The 15,377-nt window shown below is 42.1% G+C and overlaps 1 protein-coding gene across 1 annotated transcript in view; it reads left to right on the forward strand.

Annotated features, from left to right (window-relative positions):
• The first annotated feature begins 5,862 nt into the window (after positions 1–5,862).
• bcar3 (BCAR3 adaptor protein, NSP family member) overlaps positions 5,863–15,377 on the forward strand; it is a 184,146-nt gene continuing 174,631 nt past the window's right edge. The window contains exon 1 of the mRNA XM_072574641.1: positions 5,863–6,302. The gene's annotated coding sequence lies outside the window, so the exon portion shown is untranslated. The remainder of the gene's footprint in view (positions 6,303–15,377) is intronic.

Here is a 15,377-nt window from a genome sequence, read left to right on the forward strand (position 1 = left end):
CTTGACAACCCTGTAGTACTTAGTGATGAACTCAAGAATTTGGTGAAAGGAGGTGAATATGGCAAGACCTTTTCCAACTAGTTTACAGATTAAGAACATATATAGGTAAAAACTGATAAAACTAAATTACATGAGGTTACAATGCATTACTCTAAAATCATTCTGCACTCAAAATGTTAACTCTGTTTCAAATGCAGCCGGGCCTACTGAGTTTCTCCAGCCCTCTTTATGTTTGTTGCTGAATTTATCAAAAGGCAGTTAGATTTTGCATATTTGAAAGTAAGATAAACTAGATGGGCTCAATGGTTTCCATCAAATATGTAACTAGGCATTAAACAATCCCTATATCTATCATTCTTTACCAGCTGATTACTATAGCCCTTTTCTGAGGTAAACTATGAATAATGAGGGGTGAAGGTTTACTGGACTGTGTGGAAGAGTATAAAAGATTCTTGCGACACGTGATAATTTGTAGGCAGTCAAATATCCTTTGTTTTATAATACTCAGTTGAGAGTCCTGAAATATTTCTCTGGAATCTTTGTGCTTACTGGCTGGACATACTTAATGTCAGTGACTGAGATATAATGGCACCGATGGATGGCGACGGTATAAACTTTTCACAGTATTTTATATTGAATACACATGACAATAAATTATTCAATTCACCATTCCCATTAGCTGTCCAGTGCTTCCCATGTGTAAACTTGCCAATATGTCCCTCACTGGAAGTTAATGAAATGGCTCAAGATTCAGTTGTCTTACAAATGTCAGGTTTTTCAGGTCTTGTCCCATTACTCACAAAGAACTGAAACTGCACCTTATTCACCAAAGTCCTAGAGGACCATTTCCTCATTTTAAAGTGATGACTGGTAGTGAGTTTAATCTGACGGTCACCATGCCTGAGGTGAGGGTCAAGATTGAGAAGGCAGCACCTTTATGGGCACATGAAGACCTCCATGGTTGCAACCTCAGGCAGTGTGGGAATTGAACCTGTGCTATTGGCATCATCACTGCATCGCAAACCAGCCATCCAGCAACTGAGCTGATCAACCTACATTACAATGTAAGACTCTGCTATTTGAAGCAACATGGAAGCTACACATCTTCAAAGACAATTTAAAAATTGCACATGGAACATCCAATATTTCTCTGGAGTCTTTGTGTTTATTGGCTGGGCATACTTAATGTTAGTGACTGAGATGTAATGGCACCGATGCATGGAAAAGATTAAAGATATAAGAACTGTAAGACAGTGTGTACAGAATAGTGACTTACGTGTAATTTGGTCCCAGATGCCAGTCACTATTTATTATTATTTATGTTTATCAGAAATAGTTTACCAAAGTGCAGGATGGGGAAGGAGGTTCACATCGTTCATCATGTTTAGTCATTCAGTTGTGTTTGCATCAAAGCTTGTCATTGTGATTATTGTAAAATTGCATACAGTGAAGTGTAGACCTCAGCAATCTGGCCTAATGTGCAGGTAATAAGCAAATTAAAGTGTTTACATAGGGGTACAGGAGAGACATTTCTCTCTATGTACTTTGACCCAGACAGAATACAGGTTTAAGCTGTTCTTGTGGAATGTCAATCAGCTATGAAAACAAACATCAAAAAGCGTGTTTAGTATTTTGTGTGTATTGATTTTTCTCCCTTCCTCTCCTAGAGGGAATAGATAATGCTGGGTTTCTATTCCACAATTCCCATATCCACATAGCAATCAACCTTGGGTTTCAGCCCTGTCAGTGATGAAGCCAAATCCTGACTTCACCCTGAGTTGAAGTTCTCCCACATGTGCTTCTTGCAAGAATTAGTTTTGTATCGCTAATTGTGGGACAACAAGCCAAATGAGAGCACCTTCCTTCCTGCTGATATCTTGACAAATAAATGGGTTATGAGCCACCTAGACCAGCATTCCCACTCCATTCTATCCAGGACAAACCATTCTACACAATCAGCAATCCATCCACTGGCTGGAAAATTGTTCTTTCCCCACTGACAGTGCCCCATTACTGCAATATCCATTATCTAGAAGATGCACTTAAGCAAAATTAGATTCATATTTATAACAAACTGCAACAGTACACAAAGGCAGGCCACCATCACATCCTCAAGACAACCAGGAATGGGCAGCAAGTGCCCACTCTATCCCCATTCTGAAAATGTGAAGCAAAGTCCTTTGCCCCTCACCTATCATTCCTTTTCAAATGTCCACTGATATCCCTTTGGCCGACTGTCCAGTTTTGTGATGATGCTTCTCTGAGTTCAGTCTACATCGAAGGCTTTGATTAATGTTGTTAAGGGTCTTGCGGTAGAATAGGTTCTGCCACTACCTGGAGTTCAAGTCCCACTCCAGGACTTAATGGCTAAGAAAAGTGCATTTATAATGTAACAAGACAGGTTGTAACAACAACCTTCAGATCAATCAACGTAAGGCAAGAGCAGACAGCTAAGAGTGGGAGAAATTGCAGCTTCTACCATCGCTGTTTGTGTCTTCAAAACCACAACATGCATGTACAGATGCACATTGCCTCAGTGAACAGAAGTGGCTGATACTCAACTGTAATGGTTTTATAACTTGCGGAAACTATCATAGGAAGAGAAACAGAAGTATTCAGAGTTCACATGCTCCATTGAGAACTAATGACCCTTGCTTGAAGATGGGGGCAATTGTTTTTATATTGCGGTGATTCATGTGTGGAATGGACTTCCAGAGGAAATGATGGATGGGGGTACAAAAAGATATTTGGATAAATACATGAATATGAAAGGTTTGGAGGGGTATGGGCCAGGAGCAGGCAGGTGGGACTAGTTTGATTAGGGATTATGTTCGGTATGGACTGGTTGGACTGAAGTGTCTGTTTCTGAGCTGTATGACTCTATAACTCTCTGTATCTGTTTTAACAAAGGAGGAATTCAGCTCAATTGTGGCATTTATTATGATCATGCAACCTAGTGAGATGATAACAGGAACTCTGGCAAAGAATCATATAGGGCGGTTAGCACTATCCTAATAACAAGAGCTCCAGCCCCTGCCCCTCTCCCTTCTTATCTCTAAGCCCCCTCACCCCTCCAATTCCTAATGAAGGGCTCATCCCTGAATTGTCAACTCTCCTGTTCCTCGGATGCTGCCAGACCTGCTTTGATTTTCCAATGTCACACCTTTTGACACTGACTCTCCAGCATCTGCAGTCCTCACTTTCTCTCATAACAAGATTTGGAGATGCCAGTTTTGGACTAGGGTGTACAAAGTTAAAAATCACCAGGTTATAGTCCAACGGGTTTAATTGGAAGCATTAGCTTTTAGAGCACTGCTCAGAGCACTTGTGAGTTCTTAAAGTTCTCTTGAGAATGTAACTTTAAGAAAGTTCTAGGATTTTCACATGAAAGAACTGAAACCAATATGCCCATTCTAAAAGATGAGAGACTTAATAAAAAATCCAGGTCTTTTTCAATCTATAATTTCAGTTACATCACACTGTAAACTTTTGCTATAAATTCTGTGTCCTATGATGTTATACTTCACAACCACCTGATGAAGGAGCAGCGCTCCGAAAGCTAGTGCTTCCAAATAAACTTGTTGGGCCATGGCCTGGTGTTGTGTGATTTTAATCTCATAACAAGAGACAATAGACAATAGACAATAGACAATAGACAATAGATGCAGGAGTAGGCCATTCTGCCCTTCGAGCCTGCACCGCCATTCAATATGATCATGGCTGATCATTCCTAATCAGTATCCTGTTCCAGCCTTATCTCCATACCCCTTGACTCCACTATCTTTAAGAGCTCTATCCAATTCTTTCTTAAAAGAATCCAGAGACTGGGCCTCCACTGCCCTCTGGGGCAGAGCATTCCACACAGCCACCACTCTCTGGGTGAAGTAGTTTCTCCTCATCTCTGTCCTAAATGGTCTACCCCGTATTTTTAAGTTGTGTCCTCTGGTTCGGCACTCCCCCATCAACGGAAATATGTTTCCTCCTGCCAGAGTGTCCAGTCCTTTCATAATCCTATACGTTTCAATCAGATCCCCTCTCAGTCTTCTAAACTCAAGGGTATACAAGCCCAGTCGCTTCAGTCTTTCCGTGTAAGGCAATCCTGCCATTCCAGGAATTGACCTCGTGAACCTACGCTGCACTCCCTCAATAGCCAGAATGTCTTTCCTCAAATTTGGAGACCAGAACTGTACACAGTACTCCAGGTGTGGTCTCACCAGGGCCTTGTACAGCTGCAGAAGCACCTCTTTGCTTCTATACTCAATCCCTCTTGTTATGAAGGCCAGCATGCTATTAGCCTTCTTCACGACCTGCTGTACCTGCATGCTTGCCTTCATTGACTGGTGGACAAGAACACCCAGATCTCTCTGAACAGCCCCTTTACCTAATTTGATACCATTGAGGTAGTAATCTGCCTTCCTGTTCTTGCCACCAAAGTGGATAACCAGACATTTATCCACATTAAACTGCATCTGCCATGCATCTGCCCACTCACCTAACTTGTCCAGGTCACCCTGTAATCCCCTAACATCCTCATCACATTTCACCCTACCACCTAGCTTTGTGTCATCAGCAAATTTGCTAATGTTATTGCTGATACCATCTTCTATATCATTTACATATATTGTAAAAAGCTGCGGTCCCAGCACGGATCCCTGCGGTACCCCACTGGTCACTGCCTGCCATTTCGAAATGGAGCCGTTAATCACTACCCTAGTGAGCTGGCATGTTCGGGAAAGAATGGGGGGGAAAATGAAGAGCAAAGTAAAACAATGTGTTAGAGGCTGTTAAACCATTGGGGCATTTTAATTGGTGTTGGGCTATTCATATAAATCCCATCAGAATGGGTTTAGTGTAATCAGCCAATCACTGATAAATTTAACCAGGAGGTTGCAGACATTCTCAGTTACTTTTCTCTGTCTACACATTGAGTGAATTTATTTTGCGATTAGAGAATAGATTAGACCCAAACTGGAATGAGTCAGTCTGCAAGCTAGAGTTTGAGAAGCTGCTGAATGTACTGTTTCATAGCTGAGGTAAAATCCTATTCAGAGCATCTGAAAGCATTCAAAATCCCCACAGAGTAGAGGGCACCACTAAAGGTAACAGGACTCAAATGATTGTATAACAGTCAGATAAGGTGAAATGGGCAAGTTAATTTGCCTGGTGACTATCAGTCATTACAGGTAATTGAGGAATACAACATAAAATTACTTTCATCCATAATTAGTTTTTTTTTCTGATTCTGCATTATTGGGAATCCTTAAATCCGAAAGGCAGGAACTTTCACTGAGTGAAACATGGAAAGTAGAAGCAGGCCCTTTTGAGTTGGCTCTGTCATTCAATGTGACCAGTTAATCGTCCAACTCTGTACATTGTTCCACTACCCCTGCCCCTAGCTGGTGCTTGGTTGTCTGTTCCTTTGTGCTTGGGTTTTGGCTATATCATGTTGCCACCCTAAATGAGCTTGTAGAAATAGTGAATCCTTGTTATTTGAGGTCTGGTTTATTTGACCGTGAGGGGCATCGCAGAAGAACTTGCTGCTCATAAAAATGACCTGGTCGATGAGCAGAAGGCTGGAAGAACACAAGCTAGGCAGCCTCACGAGGTGGAGAAGCCAATGTTTCGGGTGTAACCCTCCTTCAGGACTGGGATTGGGTATAAGGGGAGCTGCAGAAAAAGGAGGTGGGGATAGGTTAGAAACAAAAATACTTTGGATAGTGATGAAAGACCCACAGCAGGAGTGAGAGAGAGAGGTGATCTTGTGCCATGACTTTTGGGTGTTCTGTGGTCAAATACGGATGTCCAAAGGGAGAATTGTGATTCAACTCGCTGCAAGCGATTTTTGAACAATTTTCTGTGAATCCTGGGAGGAGGATAATACAATAACGTCCTTTCGGATCACCACGTTGGCCAGGGTCTTCGGGGAACACGAGAACTGAATTAGCTTTATTATCACTACTTATTTGACTTCATGTGTATTAGTTGCCACTTACAATTAGTCACCATCCGTCTTTTACCTTTTCTTCGGCTATAACGTTGGAAGGTGTTATCTTTCTGCGCTGAAGGCTATTCCGTGACCTTGCCCCGTCCACAGACTGAGCTGGGGGCTGGCACTGATTCAGGCTCTCAACATTGCAGCCTACTCTCTTTCTCTCTCTCACACACACACACACCCAGAGCCCAGGGTCTCCTCGTCAGATAGGAACAACCATTCTCACAGCGAACTCTTCCAGGAGGCGACCGCAGCTCAGCTCTTGGAGAAGCAGCCTTCATTAACACACTGTGCTGTGGTGTCTGGGCAGGTGGGTGAAAAGCTCAACTTTAGGCGAAACACGATGTATCTATCTAACAGCAAAATACCCTTTTTTTTTAAAAATGGATGAGATTAGGAAATTGGTGCAACTTTAAATCGTTAACAACAATGAATGCGCGGGGCTGCTCTGTGCAAGTTTTGATCGAGTGGTCTTGGGGGGGGGGAACTTTTCAAGTCGAATGGTAGTGAATGCTGTGATAATATTGTAGGGCGCTGTGTATGTAATAACTGTCCGGAGTGTTGAGTATGTTGAGTATTGAGTATGCCCTGTGACTGAGGTACTCCGGATGAAATGCCTCACCAGCCCCCCCTCCTCTGTCTCCTCAGTCAGAGTGTCCCAGTGTTGCATTGTTTGCGACTTTGCAGCCTGATGATTCAAAGGAAATTGCAACTTCTTCTACAAATGTTTTACTGCTTTCAGGTGTTGGCTGGGGACTGGAGTTGAGTGTTAAAGGTCACCTCCTCTCTGATCTGCTTGTTTAAACAATGCAACTTGGGGCTACGTTATTTGCAGAGGTCCCTTGCTAACACTGAAGCAGAAAATCCGCCGGTTGAAATCTCCAGGTCCGAAAAAAAACTTCCTAACGAGTCCAGTTATTTTAAACGGATTAACGTTTTACTTAGAATATTGATAAGAGGAATATCCTATAAACATGTGCGCACAGGAAATATCTTTGTTGGAGTATAACTAGATATGGTATCTTCAGAGCATTTATATGTGATGGAAGTGGAATTGAGTTTGAAGTTCAAAGTTTGGGAGAAGATTTGTAGCTCTGTTGTGGTTGTGGTTCTGTTCGCTGAGCTGGGAATTTGTGTTGCAGACGTTTCATCCCCTGTCTCGGTGACATCCTCAGTGTTTGGGAGCCTCCTGTGAAGCGTTTCTGGGATCTTTCCTCCGGCATTTATAGTGATTTGTATCTGCCGCTTCCGGTTGTCAGTTCCAGCTGTCCGCTGCAGTGGCCGGTATATTGGGTCCAGGTCGATGTACTTATTGATTGAATCTGTGGATGAGTGCCATGCCTGTTGTCCTAGTTGAACTCACTTAGCTTGTCATCTGTGTGTGTGTGTGGCTACTAAGGATAGCTGGTCATGTCGTTTAGTGGCTAGTTGGTGACCAGCTATCCTTTAGTAGCCACACACTCAGATGACAAGCAATATGCGTTCGACTGGGACAACACTACTATTATAGGACAAGCCAAACCGAGAACAGCCTGGGAATTCCTAGATTCTGGATTAGTGGTGCTGGAAGGGCACAGCAGTTCAGGCAGCATCCAAGGAGCAGCAAAATTGACGTTTCGGGCAAAAGCCCTTCTTCAGGAATTCCTAGAGGCATGGCACTCATCCACAGATTCAATCAACAAGCACATCAACCTGGACCCAATATACCGGCCACTGTAGCGGACAGCTGGAACTGACAACCACAAGCGGCAGAGACAAATCACTATAAATGCCGGAGGAAAGATCACAGAAGCGCTTCACAGGAGGCTCCCAAGCACTGAGGATGTAACCTAGACAGGGGATGAAACGTTTGCAACACAAATTCCCAGCTCTAAGTTTGAAGTTTTCACTTATGCAGCAATCTCCTAACCCGGGGACATCTCAGAGCCTAATGACTGTGGTGACCTCTGTATGAGCAATGCTGTAGTCAGTTTATGCCCCACCGAAAGGAATGGCCTAATGACCAATTAATAATCTATTGTTTTTTTTCACTTATCTTAGCTGAGGGATAAATATTGACCAGGCCATTTCAGAGAATTACCCAGCTTTTCTTCAACCTAGTGCAGTAGAAGTTAGGTGGACCTGCCAGAGGGGCAGGTGGAGTCTCAGTGTGATGCCTCATCTAAAAGATGCACTTTCAAGTTGGATAAGTGTTCAGGGAAACTTCAGTTAGGATTGGGATAAAAACAAAAACAGCGTGTGTCACTCTTATTACAGTTTTGATTGGATTCACATTGGTGCATTGCGAGTGTCAGACTGATTGGAAAATATTTACCAGGCACTTTCTTTCTCTGGGAAATAACATCCCTTTGAAATATTTCAATATTTTTATTGCAGAGTTCCTGCTAAACAGCCTTAACAAGAACGATGACTCATACGTGTTTCCTACACAGAATGAGGCCATTTGGCCCATCATGTTTGTGCTGGTCAACAAAGCTCTGACTACAGTAATCCCATTTTCCAGTTCTTGGCCCATAACCTTGGAGGCTGTGGTAATGCAGGTGAATATCTAAATGCTGCTTAAATGTTGAGAGTTTCTGATTCAACCACCCTTTTCAAATCGTGAGTTCTAGGCACTCCGCATCCTCTGGGTAAAAAGATTTCTCCTTGTCTCTCAACTTAGCATTTTACCTCTTACTTTAAATCTGTGCCCCTAGCTTATTGACCCTCTACTAATGGAAAAAAAGTGCCTTCCTATCTGCCTTATCTATGGCTTTCATAATCTTGTATTCCTCTATCCGGAGCCCCCCCCCCTCAACCTTTACCCTCTTAACTCTAGCTCTTCCAATCGTTCCCTGTAGCTCAGAACTGCCAGCCCAAGCAACATCCTAGTAAATCTCCTCGCCAGTGCAATCGCACCCTTTTCATTGTGTGGTGACCAGAAATGCATACAGTGTTCCAGTTGTGGCCTAACCAGCATTTTATGGTTTTATGAAGACTTATGATTTTCTAGAAAGATCAATGGAACCACAATATGCAAACTCTATTGAAAATTCTGGCAGATCTTATTTATTTTGTCAACCCTAGTATTTATTTTGTTAAGTCATTGTTGATTGATTTTTATTAGAATGACCTGATATCACTGTTAGTGAATTCAACAGGTTTATGTTGGAATGGCAATTGGTGTGTGCTCTAGTGATGTAAGCACTCATTGCAAGTAGTTAGTGAATGCCAATTGACCTCAATGCAGTGAGGAGGTGAGGAATGATTTTTCATCTGACCGCTGTCTTATCCACATTGAAAAATATCTTTTGGTTCTTTGATTTTTTTTTTTGAACGTATCAAAATAAGCAGAAGGCTATCCCACCAAATGTGAGCATAAGTGGTATAGTTAGTAAGTTTGCAGATGACACCAAAATCGGAGGTGTAATGGACAGCGAAGAAGGTTACATCAGATTATAACAGGATCATGATGAGATGGGCCAATGGGCTGAGAGGTGGCAGATGGAGTTTAATTTAGATAAATGTGAGGTACTGCATTTTGGAAAAGTAAATCTTAGCAGGACTTATACACTTAATGGTAAGGTCCTTAGGAGTGTTGCTGAACAAAGAGAACTTGGAATGCAGGTTCATTGCTCCTTGAAAGTGGGATCGCAGGTAGATAGGATAGTGAAGAAGGCGTTTGGTATGCTTTCCTTTATTGGTCAGAGTATTGAGTACAGGAGTTGGGAGGTAATGTTGCAGCTGTACAGGACATTGGTTAGGTCACTGTTGGAATATTGCTGCAATTCTGGTCTCCTTCCTATCGGAAAGATGTTGTGAAACTTGAAAGGTTTCAGAAAAGATTTACAAGGATGTTGTCAGGGTTGGAGGATTTGAGCTATAGGGAGAGGCTGAACAGGCTGGGGCTGTTTTCCCTGGAGCGTCGGAGGCTGAGGGGTGACCTTAGAGGTTTACAAAATCATGAGGGGCATGGATAGGATAAATAGACAAAGTCTTTTTCCCTGGAGTGGGAGAGGCCAAAACTAGAGGGCATAGGTTTAGGGTGAGAGGGGAAAGATATAAGAGATCCAAGGGGCAACTTTTTCTCACAGAGGGTGGTGCGTGAATGGAATGAGCTGCCAGAGGAAGTGGTGGAGACTGGTACAGTTGCAACATTGAAAAGGCTTCTGGATGGGTATATGAATAGGAAGGGTTTGGAGGGATATGAGCCAGGTGCTGGCCGGTGGGACTAGATTGGCTTGGGATGGGCGAGTTGGACTGAAGGGTCTGTTTCCGTGTTGTACATCTCTGTGACTCTAAATAGACGCAAGTCTTAATTCAATATTTCAGCTGGTGTGCTATGCTACTCATAAAAGTTCAAGTGTTGTTGAGTGTAGGGTGTGTGTGGAGTGAAGTAACCAGTGATCCTGAAAGGAACTGCTGAAAGTGTTTTGTAAGTAGTTCTTGTAGGGCTAGGAGGAACATGAATGCCGCTCTTTCTGTGTTCTTCCTGTCTGCCAAGGAGTCAGGAGAATACTGCATTCCCCACCCCCACTCATCTCCTGATCAAGCATGTTTTACAAAACATTCACAGCCACCCAATTTGCACTTGAATTAAAATTCAGTGCCCCACCCACCTAAACCCACCCACCTAGTTTATCAATGTGAAGATATTGCACAGAAAACATTAATACGTCTCCTAGGATCATAGCAACAATCACTTCCCCTTTGGCACAAGTAAAATCCACATGCCAGTTTCCCAAATTACTGCATTGAATCCAGGTCAAAGCCCAGATTGACCATGTTTTCTGGGGTTTGCAGCTTTGTTGTTCGGTTTAGGAATCCATCGTTTACATTATCATTTCCCAAGGCATCCCTCAAACTTTTATAGATGCTTTAGCAAAACTGGTTTGCTTTCTTGTAATTTTCCTTGCGCTAAGGGCAAAATGCAAAAGCAAGTTGCTAGCAGTTGATGCAGCCTCAAGTAGGTTGTTATCAGTTGTACAAGCAGTGTAAGTGCTTGACTATGTCAATAATGGTCAGCAGTGTATGGAGTTGTAGAAACTATTATTTGGGGGTGCCGGTGTTGGACTGGGGTGTACAAAGTTAAAAATCTCTCAACCCAGGGTTATGGTTCGACAGGTTTATTTGGAAGCACTAGTTTTTGGTGTGCCGCTCCTTCATCAGGAAGAACCAGCTTATTTGTGGCAAGATTTTGTTTCAGTACATTCTGTCTGAAAATTGCCAAAGTAACATTTATAAAGGGGTGTACAGTATGTTATATAGTAAGATGAGGAAATTCATCATATAGAACTCAGAATGCATAAGGTGAATTTTTTTTAATGCAAAAGATAGATGAATAGCTGTAGTACATGCTGAGGTTAGAAAGTTTACAGTAGAAGTCAAGCTGGATCAGAAAATATTTTAAATAATTCCAACTGAATAATCAAATCAGGTGGGATTTAAACATCTCAACAATCAAGTAATCAATAGCGTATCCAGGAAGAACCGGGGCATAGATTTAAGGAAAGGGGCAGGAGGCAAAGAAACGATTTAAAGATTTTTTTTTCACACAAAAAGGTTGGAGAGTTATCTGGGGTATCACTACCTGAAAGAATCATGGAAAAGGTACCCTAACAACATTTAAGAAATAGTTAGATAAATGCTTAAAACACCAAAGCATACAAGATTACCGGGCAAGAGCTGGAAAGTGGGACTAGAATTGACAGGTGCTTGATGATGGGCACAGAATTGATCTTTCTTTGTAAAACTGTCACATCGATTGAGGTACATTAAGACCATGGAGTCTAGCGGCAACATGGGCAAAAGGAGAGATTTGTTTGTGAGAAGCCAGGTTTTTAGGTAATGGGCATTTTTAAATTTTGTTGGAGGAACAGAACTGGAAAGGAGCATTCACAATATCATCATCTCTAGAGGTGACAGACATTAGTCGAGAGAAGGTGCTTGAAAAGCACAGCAGGTCAGGCAGCATCTGAGGAGCAGGAGAATCGACATTTTGGGCATAAGCCTTTCATCAGGAATGAGGCTTGTGGGCAGGGGACTGAGAGATAAATGGGAGGGGGGAGGTGCGGTTGGGGGGGTAAGGTATCTGAGAATGTGATAGGTAGATCTATTGATATGTAATCTGTTTGGGATTAAGCCTGAAGTCTTTAGGCTGAAGGAGCTGCTGGGGGAATGATGTGATCCAGTCCAGTGACGTTCTGTTGATAAGACAACGGAGGCTTATAAACATTTGAGCTACAAATTGGGTCAGGGGCTTGAGAAGATCATTAGCAAGCTCTTTCCTCTTGATACTTGATGTTCGTAAGGTATACTTGCATGGGCTAATGATCATTAGCAACAATTGAGCTAGATTTCCTTTTGACTAAATAGCTGCTATTTGTGGTGACATAACTGTGTTTATCACTCAAGTAAACATCAGGCCAAACACTTACTGTAAATGGGAATAAGGACAGCACAAAGTGTACCAGTACACTGTAATATTTATCATAATGCAAGTACATTGTGCTGTTTTTATTCTAAGCTGTTTTTATTCTAATGCCTGTTGTGTCAGTACAATATTTCTCACTGATAATGGAATCAAATATTTGAGTGTAAAAAATAAAGTTGAAGTCTTCACAACAAATTTCAGTCAGAGTGCAAATCGATAATCACAAGAGCCACTCCACCATCAGGCCAGACATTGAGACTGTTTGCTTTGTGCAATGTGCAGTTCCATTCGCCATCTCTCAGCCAAATAAGCTGTCCATCCCTGTGTACAACAAGACCTGCTTGGACCAATGTGGTTCATAACATTAATGCCACACCAATCAGAGGCAGAAACCACACCTATGAGAAGTTTACAACAATCCTTAAAAAGCTGAGTTAATATTAAATATATTCACATTTTACTTATCGGTGTACACATCAGTGTAGACATAAGACAATGGAAGAGGTGTTTGAAATTGCAAAGCTTTAAAACAAAATCTTAAAAATCCTGAAAATAATATGTCAGTATTTCAGCCATTTAGTCAGATTTGAAAGGCTACAGCAATCTGTTCGACAAGGTAAAGTGGAGAGCAGCAGAGCAAGAGTTTGACCTGAGAGTAGAGTTGCTTGATGGATGTCACAGATTGGTGCTGGGTGATCTGTAACAGAGGAAGCACAAAAGGGTAGCATGCCACGACAGCAGAATTCCAAGGATCAGATTGCACAATTGACTCTCAGCTAGCATTGCACATGTCTGAAAATGATCAGTCACTGTGTATTTGAAAATCGCTCATTGTCAATCACTGAAAACTCTCGGATTCTGAAATCGGCCAGCTACTCGATGCTTAAAACTGCAGCGGTTTAAGAATGCAGCACACCACCAACTTCTCAAGGGCAAATAGGGACAGGCAAGAAATGCTGGCCAACGATACCCATGTCGCGTAAGTGAATATATAAAAAGTATTTCTCAAGTTATATCCAGTTAAGAGGCATTAACCTGATGAGAAAACACCCATGGAGAAACAGAAAGAAAAAGTTTTGAAGATAAGCGAAAGTTTTGGTTGGGTGCTGGTTAGTCTGATGGTAACATTCATATTTATCAACTTACGTTATCCTTTGAAGTTGGCAGGCAAATTTTATAAGGCTGCGAGTAAAGTATGCATGGTCCTTGACTTTATAAATTAGAAACATGAGTACAGAACTGAAGTTATAGTAAACATTTGAAAATCATTAGGTAAAACTCAACTGTGTGCAGCTCTAGCTGTTGAACTTCAGGAAGGATGTCAAAGCTTTGCAGAAGGTATTGGAAATTTATTGGAATGTATTAGGGTGTAGGATGTTAGTTTTACAGAAACCTTGGGAGAAGCCTGGGATTTTTTCTTTAGAACAGAGCAAGTTAAGAGGAGATTTAATAGAGGTGTGTAATAACTGTGAAGGGAATTGATAAGAGCAAGGAGAAATTAGTACTACTGTCGGTGAAGTCAGGGAGTGAGTGCACGACTTTTAGATGATTGTTCAAAGGACCAAAAGAGAGACAATGAGAAATAGTGTTATGCAGCAATAAAAGATGGTCGAAATGGAGTCTGGAGTAACTTTCAAAAGAGAATTGGAGAAATACTTGAAAAGGAGGTATTTCAGTCAGAACACCAATTGGATAGCTCTTTCAAATAGCAGAAACAGACATGATGGGCCAAATGGCCTCTTTGTATTCTGTAAGGTTCTTCACATAGAGCCCAAAAACAGGTACTGTATTATGATACAGAATAATTTGGCACCAATTGCTTCTGATGCTGACAGCTTATAAATGTCATGCTGCTGTTGAGTTAAATGATTGTTCGATAAAGGCACCACCAAGTGCACTACTGAGGGTACACAATAGTGAGAAGGCAGCATGTGATAAAGTTAGTCTACTTGATTTAAACCAATCATTATCTCTTAAAGGAAAGTGCATGTTGGCTGCTGCAAGTGCTGGAATGCATTTTAAAAGTGATGCTCATCTAGACACTTAATGTATGGAGGAGAACATGCTGCAAGATGTTCCAGTGTAGTCCTGCAGAAGAAGAGCGATCGTATCTATTCATAGGAAGCCAGAAGGCTGTCCAGATAGACTTTGTGACAGTGATGGAACCAGATGATCATGGGATGATCTAATCTAGGAGCCTAATCCCAATGACCTGAATTGAAAAAACTCTAGAAAGCACCAAAGGCTTCAAAAATCTCAGCAAACTCCAATATAAAGCAATTGACCACAAACCTGCAAGTACTGATGATTCCTTTGACGCAGAGTCATAGAGTCAAAGTGATATACAGAATGGAAACAGACCCTTTGGTCCAACTCGTCCATGCCGACCTGATATCCTAACCTAATCTAGTCCCATTTGCCAGCACATGGTCCATGTTCCTCTCAACCCTTCCTATTCATATACCCATTCAGATGCTTGTTAAATGTTGTCATTGTACCAGTCTCCATCACTTCCATAGAGTCATAGAGATGTACAGCATGGAAACAGAACCTTCGGTCCAACCTGTCCATGCTGAACAGATATCCCAACCCAATCTAGTCCCACCAGCCAGCACCCGGCCCATATCCCTCCAAACCCTTCCTATTCATATACCCATCCAAGTGCCTCTTAAAAGTTGCAATTGTACCAGCCTCCACCACATCCTCTGGCAGCTCATTCCATACACGTACCACCCTTTGCATGAAAACGTTGCCCCTTAGGTCTCTTTTATATCTTTCCCCTCTCACCCTAAACCTATGCCCTGTAGTTCTGGACTCCCTGACCACAGGGAAAAGACTTTGTCTATTTATCCTATCCATGCCCCTCATAATTTTGTAAACCTCTATAAGGTCACCCCTCAGCCTCTGATGCTCCAGGGAAAACATCCCCCAGCCTTTTCAGCCTCTCCCTGTAGCTCAAATCCTTCAACCCTG

Source organism: Chiloscyllium punctatum, chromosome 7 (genome assembly GCF_047496795.1).
Source record: "Chiloscyllium punctatum isolate Juve2018m chromosome 7, sChiPun1.3, whole genome shotgun sequence".
Taxonomy (NCBI): Eukaryota; Metazoa; Chordata; class Chondrichthyes; order Orectolobiformes; family Hemiscylliidae; genus Chiloscyllium; species Chiloscyllium punctatum.